We start from the raw sequence: 7,026 nt of genomic DNA on the forward strand, positions 1-7,026 counted from the left end.
CAGGGCTTTTTTTTGTAGGTAGTTTTCTTATTATGTAGTTGATTTCCTTGATTGTTATTGATCTATATAGGGTCTCAATTTCTTCTGGTTCCAAACTAGGTAGATTGAGTGATGTCAGAAAGTCCTCCATTTCCTTAAGATTTTCAAGTTTGGTTCCATACAAGTGTGTGTAGTAGTCTGTAACGATCTTTTGTATTTCTTCAGGGTCAGATGTGACTTCATATTTTGTGTTTCTGATTGTGCTTATTTGGGTTTTTTCTCTCTTTTTCTTGGTCAGTCTAGCCAGGGCACCATCGATCTTGTTTATCCTTTCAAAGAACCAGCTTTTTGTTTCATTGATTTTTTTGTCTTCTATGTCCTGGATTTGGGGAGAGTTCCATCTTTTTCAATTGCCTGGAATACCTTCAGTAGGATTGTATCAGCTCCTTCTTAAATGTCTTGTAGAATTCTGCTGGAAAGCCATCTGGACCAGGGCTTTTTTTTGTAGGTAGTTTTCTTATTATGTAGTTGATTTCCTTGATTGTTATTGATCTATTTAGGGTTATCTTTTTGTCTTCTATGTCCTGGATTTGGGCTTTTATTTTGATGATCTGGATTCTTCTGCTGAAATTAGGGTTTTTGTGGTCTTGCTTTTCCAGCCTCCTTAGGTGGCTTCTTAGGCTGTTAGTTTGTGTTCCTTCCATTTTCTTCATGTGTGTTTGTAGGGATATAAATTCCCCTCTTACTACAGCTTTTAAGGCATCCCAGAGATTTTGGTAAGATGTTTCTTCATTTTCATTTGTTTCCAGGTATCTTTTGATCCCTGTTTTGATTTCTTCATTGACCCAGGAGTTGTTTAGCATCATACTGTTTAGTGTCCATGTCTTTGTGGGTTTGGGGGGCACTTTGTTTGTGTCAATGGTTATGTTTATTCCACTGTGGTCCGAGAAGTTGCATGGTAGAATTTCAGTCCTTTTCAATTTGCTTATGCTTGATTTATGTCCAATTATGTGGTAGATCTTAGAATACGTTCCATGCAGTGATGAGTAGAATGTGTATTCTGTGGTCTTTGGATGGAGTGTTCTGTAGGTATCAATTAAGTCCATTTGGTTCAGAACCTCATTGAGGTTCTGGATCTCCTTGCTGATTTTTTGTCCTGATGATCTGTCTAGGGTTTTGAGTAGGGTATTAAAGTCACCAGTTATGATGGTGTTAGAGTCAATATCTTTCTTTAGTTTTCCTAGAAGTTGCTTTATGAAAGTTGGTGCACCTATATTCAGTGCATATATGTTTAGGATAGATCTTTCTTTTTGATGGGATGAACCTTTTATCATTATGTAGTGGCCCTCTGTATCTTTTTTAATTTTTGATAGCTTAAATGGTATTTTCTCTGAAATTAGGATCATAACTTCTCCTTTCTTTTGTGTTCCATTCGCCTGAAAATTTGTTTCCCATCCTCTTACTTTGAGTCTGTGAATGTCCTTTCTAGTGAGATGGGTCTCTTGAAGGCAGTATATTGTTGCCTGGTGATATTTTATTCATTTTCCATTCTGTGTCTTTTCAGTGGTGCTTTTAGTCTATTCACATTCAGGCTAATTATTGAAATGTGAGAGTTCCTCCCTATCATAGAGTCTTATAGAGTTGTTGTTGTTCCACTTTTTTTGTCTTTCTTTTGGTTTTGGGGTTGGTTCATGTATATTTTATTCTTTTCCCTATACTCTTGTGAAGAACGTTGTTCTTTTTTCCTTTTCTTCTGTGTTTAGTACTTTCTTAAGTGTTTCATGTAGAGATGGTTTGGTGGCAGCATAAGTTCTTAGGGATTGGATATCTGCGAAGGATTTTAATTCTCCCTCACTGATGAAGTTTAACTTGGCCATGTAGGTTTTCTTTGTTGAAATTATTTATCTTTTAGGACTTTGAAGATAGGGCTCCAAGCTCTCCTAGCCTGCAGGTTTTCTGTAATAAATCTGCTGCTATTCTAATTGGTCTTCCATGGTAGGTGATCTGGCCTTTTTCTCTCACTACCTTTAGGATTTTTTCTTTGATGTCTACTTTGTTTAGGTGAATTATTATGTGTCTAGGAGTTGGTCTTCTCATTTGTTGTCTTGCAGGGATTCTCTGAATCTCTTGTGTTTGAATTTTTGCATCACTAATTAGATAAGGGAAGTTTTCTTGAATGATCTCATGGAAAGTTTGTTCCAGTGTGGTCTCTGTCTCTCTTTCTGCCTCAGGAAGTCCAATTACTCTTAGGTTAGGTCTCTTGAGGTAATCACTCATCTCTTGAAGGTTTTGTTCTGTCTTTTTGAGCTTATTTTCTGTGTTTTTAAGAGTTTGGGTTAGTTCTATATTTTGGTCCTCAAGCTCTGAGAGTCTTTCTTCTGCTTGGGTAATTCTGCTTTCCATGCTTATCAGTTTGTTATTTATTTCATTCACAGTATTCTTTATTACTGTTATCTCAGATATCAGCTCCTTTCTAGTTTCTTCTTGTGTCTCCTGAATTCTTTTTAATCTCACCATTATTGTCTTGATATCTATGTTTGTAGTTTGAGACCCTTCATTCTGGGAGCTCTTCATTGTTTGCATTCTGAAGTCAGTTTTCTCAGTGTCTGCCCTCCCAGGGGTCTGGGAGAGACCCATACTCTTCTTTTGGTTTTTCTTCATTTGTGTAGATTTTTTTCTCTCTCCCCCCCCGCCGTTTCCCTCTGCTTCTTTAATTCTGTTTTTGAGGGAAGGTGGGGTTACTTTTATTTCTCTTCTGCAATATCCTGTTCTTCCTTAGGAGCGTCTTCTGGCTTTGTTCACTTTTCAGGTTGGAGCATAGGCTGCAATCTGTACTTTCTGCAGTTTTGGGATTTAATTGAGAGGGAAGCTGTGGTTCAGAATGTATATGCTGATTCTAGCATCCACGAACAGGTGTATGAGCACACTGGAACCTATTTCCCTCTGCCTTACAATCTGTCCATTCAGCAGTAAGTAGTCTTCGTCCCTAGATTAAAAGGGAGGTATAAAAGAGGAAAATAATGGAGGAAGGGGGGGTCAATAGGGAGTTAGAAAGAGAGAATAGCAAGAGGGAAAACAGATATACATACCAACTATCAGGTGAAAAAGAGACACAAGGCCGGGAAGAAGTGAAGAAAGACATGTAAGAAAGATTCCCTAAAGAGTACTGATAGCTACCCAGAGACAGGCCAATAAAATCAAGAAACATTGTAAGTCAGAAGGCAAACAACAAATGTGATCAAAACCAACAGTTACAATGATAAAATCATAAGTCAAAATAAGCGATCAGACTAAAATCACTTCTCTGATCTCTGATTCCGGCCTCTCCCCTTTGTTTTTCATTGCAGCGTAGAAGTAGGGCCTTGTCTCCTGCTTCGCACCGTTGCCTTAGGAACTGTGGTAAAGTTTGTGATAGGTGGGCAGGGCAATGGAAGTCTCTGCCTGAAGAATGCCAAGGCAGTTTTTGTAGATCTGTAGTTTTTCTCCGCTTGTCTGGGTCCCCTAGCTTGGGGTCTCACACTGAGTGCCTCAGCCAGGGTGGGCCCGGAGTTCCAGAGCTCCAAAGCGCCAAAGGGCAGGCGGTGAGTGGCGAGAGTGGTCCTGGGCCCCCCACAGGGTACTTCAGCCAGGAATGAGACCGTTATCTCTGAGGGGCGGGCGCCCAGAGCCTCCCTGAGTGACCGGTAGCTTGGTGCGGGTGCCAGGCTGGAGACAGTGTAGCCAGGGAGGGAGCTAGGAGGGGGCTGGGACCCGAGACTCCCATGCACATAGTGGAACAGTAGCAGCAGGGGGCCACAATATCTGGCCCTGCGTGGGACCAAAAGTCCCCAGGCCTCACACTAGCACAGCTGGTGGTGGACTGGGGGATGGGGGAAGAGAAGTAAGAGTCTTTTTTGGGAGCTAACATTTGGAGAATCTCACAAGTTCACCTTTGCTGTCGCCATCTTGTTCCCGTCCCACAGGTATCTTTTTCATAGAGTGATTTGTGTTCCTCTGGGCATATTCCCAGAAGGGGAATTTCTGGGTCATATGGAAGGTTGAATTTTAGATCTTTTAGGAATCACCACACTGCTTTCCACAAAGGTTATACTAGTTTACAATCCCACCAACAGTGTAGAAGTTTTCCCTTTTCTCCACATCCTTTCCAGCATCTGTTTTTTTTCAGTTATTAAAGATGGCCATCCTGACTGGAGTTAGGTAGTATCTCAGTGTGTTTTTTGTTGTTGTTTTTTTTTTTTTGGAGTTGGAATCTCACTCTGTCACCCAGACTGGAGTGCAGTGGCCGCTTCTGGCCACCGCAGCCTCAACCTGCTGGGCTCCAGTGATCCTTCTGCCTCAGCCTTCCAAGTAGCTGGAACTACAGGCACATGCTACCATGCCTGGCTAATTTTTTGATTTATTGTATAGATGAGGTCTTGCCAAGTTGCCCAGATGGGTCTCGAACCTGCAGGCTCAGGCAGTCTACTCACCTAAGCCTCCCAAAGTGTGGGATTACAGGCTGAGCCACCAAACCCGGCTTCAGTGTGGTTTTAATTGTAGTGAGTTCTTCTATGTATCTAGAAATAGTATGTTCAAGAAAGACCTGCTCCTTCTAGCACATAAGATCCTCAAGGGCGGGGCTTTTATCTATGTTCACTAGAGATACTGCTTCAAATGGTCCTAACTCATAGCAGGTTCTCAACAAATACATGATGAGCATTGAATCCCTTAGGGAAGAAAGCAATTGGAGATTCTGGGAGAAACTGCAGAAGGTGTCCTAAAATTCCAAAGCAGCCAGGTCCATACCTGAATTTTTATGATAATAAAAATGACAATATCTAGCACCTATTGTTGAGTACCGGCACAGGCACTTTGGATTCATTTCCCTACTGAATCCTATCACTATCTTTTTTATTTATATGAGGAGATAGAAGATCAGGAAAAGTAAATAAATAACCAACCTAAGGTCATACCACTAGTGAATGGCCAAGCCTACACTAGTGAAGGGCTTGAGGCTAGGGCCTAGACACTCTAACTCTGTGCTATTGTGCAACCTCCTTTTACTTTTCAGTAAACTGAAACCAAGCAAGGGAAAGACCCCACCTTAATTAGCACTCCTAGAAAATAGCATGGAGACCATAAACTTGGCAGTACTATATTCCTTCTACGTCACTACATTGCTTCTTATTACTAGTAAAATCAGGAATTTTAAAACTTCAGTTCTTTTCCTAAAAGTATCTTCTCATCTTGACACTCTTTCCTTTAGTGCTGAAAAAGAAATATGGTTTGTATCTTTAAAAAAAGGAACTTTAAAACAAAATTTAAAAATTCTCTTGGGAAAAGGCAACATGTTTGATCACCAAAAGAAAAAAGACTTTTATTCACATAGAAAAAGTTAACCTGTTTAAAATATTAATATAGTGTTTACATACTGCCTTTCTTCCAGGAACTGAAAGACTTTAACATAGCTCATTAATTCTTAGACTATTTCTATGAGAAAAGAGAACAGGTTCCATTATCTATATTTTAATACAAGGAAACTGAAGCATAGAACCAACTGGAGAGTTGGGAAATAGAGCAAATTTAGGTTTCAAGCCAAATGTAAGAGACATGATTATCAAGTTAAGCTACTGCTGGGGTGTTTGTTAAATGTGGGTCACTTCGGTGAAGTATGTTGGTCTTTGCTGAGTTGAGATGCCTTGAGAAACCTATAATGGGATAGCATTAATCAGTCAACCCTATGATTTATATAGCACTTTTCTTGAAGCAAAAATTTTGAAAGGTGATTCTCTCCATTTGAGAATGTATCAGAATCACCAGGATGGAAAAACACAAACTGCTGAGCCCCACTCTCAAAGTTTCTGACTCAGTAAATCTGAGGATTGGCCAAGAATCTGTATTCCTTATGAGTCTCCAGGTGACACCAATGCTGCTGGTCCATGAGTACACCTTGATAATAACCTATCCAGAATAGCCTACGACTGTAGGTGGCCCCTTGGGAGACCAGCATATCAGCACTCAGACCCTAGAATTAAAGCTGCCCAGGTTTGAATCCTGGGCTCTGCCACTTACTAGCTATATGACCACTGATGATTCATATAATTAGTCCCTTTGCATTTCAATTTTTTCTTTTGAAAAAAAAATCAGGTTTTTGATAATAATGTTACACAGTATGCAGCAGATAGGAAGTGCTCAATAATTAACTACCCTCCTATTTTGTCATTATTCAGGCAACATGTTTAGTAACCATCCCTGATGCTACAGAAGCCCTCACTAACAAGGTATCATAAATTAGGAAATATCCCTTCCAAGAAGTTGGGCAGTCCATAGGGAAATTAACACCAGGCAGAAATCTTAATTATGGGAATGATCTTGAAGCTTGCAAGGCCTGAGACTTTGATCAACAGGGAATATTTTTAGGATATAAACTCACAAGACTTCCTTTAAAAGTCCTATTAGCAAGGGTAGGGACCTGAACTTTGATATAGTTTCAGAGAGTTAAGTACTGTAACAAATTGTCAAATTTTAATGATGCTGGTAAGGATAACTATGTTTGATGGAGGTGTATTCAGCAATTCTTAGTCTGAATTTTAATGAAAGAGCTTTTCCTCCTTTAATGAAAGAGTATTCCTAGGTTGCATTGGTTCCCCATCCAGAAGAAAGGATGCTGTGAATGCACTGAACAATAATGGTTTGTTGAGAATTTTACCCGAGTTTTCACAATGCTTTCAGATAAATGAAGGATTTATCCTCTGTGTTTAAATCAAATAACTTAAAATTTTCACTGCCTGTCCCCTCAAAGGCATAGTGGGGACATTATTTAGGTAACAGATGCTGAACATTCATTTCAAGTAGTTAATAGACCTTATGTTTTCTCCATCACTTTATGCACACGAACAAGTAATGCTATGGATTTTCAAAAATAATTTGTCAGCAAGTGCCAGTTCAGCAGCTCATGAATGTTCAATCCCATATCGTCTCCCCACCTCCCATCCTTCTCAGTCACAGGGATGTGTGCACATTACTTCCCAGATCACCACTGTTGGGTATCAATTTTACATCTTAGTA

Source organism: Carlito syrichta, unplaced genomic scaffold (genome assembly GCF_000164805.1).
Source record: "Carlito syrichta isolate Samal-C Ts95f unplaced genomic scaffold, Tarsius_syrichta-2.0.1 Scaffold315588, whole genome shotgun sequence".
Lineage (NCBI taxonomy): Eukaryota > Metazoa > Chordata > Mammalia > Primates > Tarsiidae > Carlito > Carlito syrichta.